At 35.5% G+C, this 2,434-nt stretch overlaps 1 pseudogene; it reads right to left on the bottom strand.

Annotated features, from left to right (window-relative positions):
- Positions 1–6: 6 nt before the first annotated feature.
- Positions 7–1,197, bottom strand: LOC107736729 (methionine-R-sulfoxide reductase B1-A-like; annotated as a pseudogene).
- Between the last annotated feature and the right edge of the window lie 1,237 nt (positions 1,198–2,434).

Below are 2,434 nucleotides of genomic sequence, written 5' to 3'. Positions count from 1 at the left end.
AACTTGAAATCGCATCATATGACCCCTTTAAATCAGCAATATTCCAGACTGGTTTTATCAGTAAGTAATTTCATTCATTCATCTTGCACATGTTTATATCAGCTTATGCAGGCTAGTATAAAAATAGATCAGCTTCATTCTCTGTGGCGTCCAGGATGGTCATAATTTATCTGTGAACAGGATCTCCAATCGGGGCTTTTCCTTGTCCACTTCATGAGCTGAACATCCCGTTGCCAGTGTGCGCACAACAGCAGCCTCATCAGCATGGTCAATCACCTCGCTTATTGTTTATCAACCTTATCTGATTGGAGACAAGTTGGAGTATGAGTTAAAGTGGTTACTACTTATTAATGTAAATAAGTATATAGCTACTTGATACTGCAAAATTATACAGAAAACTACATGTGGTGGTGACTTACCTTCTGGGACAAACTTAAGCGAGTGACTGAATATTCAAAAACGTGATGAGCCCTCCTCCGGCCCATCATTCAGAAACTCGTGGCCTAGTCCATTACCACACTTTCCACACAGAACCTGCATATGCATGTACACATATATGAACACACAGGAACATATTAGTAGTGTCTGTAAATATTGACTAATTAAAAAAAATTTTTGATTTGACCTTGTAGGCTGTTAATGTCTCCATCATTTTTGTTACACTGTCCTCTCGAATAGTCTCTGTGAAGGCAGGCCAGGGGGAGGAATGTTCATATTTGGATCTGCTTGAGAAGACTGGATGTCCACACTGGGAACAAACATATATACCTGCAGAGAAACAATAAATCAGGTACTTGTCCTTTTCGACCAGTTTGTAAAACAAACACTTTGTTTCTTGGCATTTGGGAAAATGTAAGCAAAGTTGGTTAGCAAATTTCGCTACATCAGTTCAGCTAAATTATACATCATATACATCACAAGTGTCTAAGCTAAGTGTTACATCATAATATTCCTTAAAGGTAAAGGGAAGGGAGCATGTTGTGGAGAGTAAATAATGATAAACATTACTTACCGGGTTTGAAATGATCTTTATAAAACTCCTTACCGAAAAAAGAACAAAATGACATTGTTTGCCAGAGATCAATAGATAAAACAAACAGTGTATGTGTATGTGGCGATCAAGTGTGAGGACAAGCTGAGAAACTAAAAGACGATAATGTTCCGGTCACGTGACTCTTACAACACTGCACGTGCACAGTTGAACCTTCCCTGAACGACCATGAGGTGTCAGTGCAGATCACCCGAACACTCATGTCTACTTAGAAAATGCTTGATATAATAGCGAAATGTTTTCATTAATAGGCCTACAGGTGCTTTAATAAACTGATTCGTTTAAAATATTAATTAAATACATTAAGAATAAAGTTATTTTCATAGTAGGCTAAATAATGAATGCTATGATATGGTTCATTAAATGTTTTTGAGCAACCTCAACCGTTTAAAAAAGTAATGAAATATAGTTGGGTTCAAAAGTCAAAGACCACAAGTGAAAATTCAAGTACTTTTCATTTAATAATTTACAAATGGCAAAGAAAAGACTTTTTGAATTACAAATTTACAAACACAAAATAAATTTAAAAATTTAAATTTAAAATAGGGCATGTTGATATTGAACCCTATAAAGCCTACCACTGTATCATATTTGATAAACAAAAGACCTCTAAATTATCAACATGATAAAAATTAGAGAGAGAGAGAAAAAAGAATCATGTATCAATTATGACACATCAGGCTTTTGAGGAACGTGCATTGCATTATTGCCTATGTTTTGCCCCCCACAATAAAACCACAGAGCCTTGATCATAAAACTAAGCATTTAAATATCCCCTTAATAAGACATATTATTGGGATATATAGAGTGACAAGTGATACACAGTTTTAGCAGATTTTATCTAAAGGTTCAATACACTGTTCTAAACTATAATGAACCAATTTTCTGACTATTATTTATTTTATTTATGTCAGGCTTTAAAGGGTTAATATGCTTTTATGACTCACTGAAGGATTACACTTCACTTACACTGAAGGATTAAGGATTACTTAAACCTATTAAAGACCTATGTCTTTAATAGGTTTTGGTCACTCATATTTGCAATAGTGTTTAAGTAACTCCGGAAGTTCCAACCAGTCCAAAGCCATTCTGTGAATGATGTGTTTCTGAATTGTCTTTCGACAGAGTGTCTGCAGTGAGGCAACTAAAACACAGGAGCAAAAGAGAGAGATTATTACAGTCTGTCTGTTGCAATGTGAGTCATATAATCATATCAAATCATATTAGCAAGTTATAAACTGAAACTTACATCCATATTCCACCTGTACAATCCGAACACTTTTAGTAGCTGCAAATACATCCACAACAGCATACAGTGGCTTATTGCTGGGGATCCTCTTGGCAGAGGCTCCCATGTCTTCACCATTGACGATAATGTGCATG

The sequence above is a fragment of the Sinocyclocheilus rhinocerous genome, unplaced genomic scaffold (assembly GCF_001515625.1).
Source record: "Sinocyclocheilus rhinocerous isolate Xijiao unplaced genomic scaffold, SAMN03320098_v1.1 C36922511, whole genome shotgun sequence".
Classification (NCBI taxonomy): Eukaryota; Metazoa; Chordata; class Actinopteri; order Cypriniformes; family Cyprinidae; genus Sinocyclocheilus; species Sinocyclocheilus rhinocerous.
Note: the sequence above shows the minus strand (reverse complement) of the source record. Positions and strands in the feature narration are given on the sequence as shown.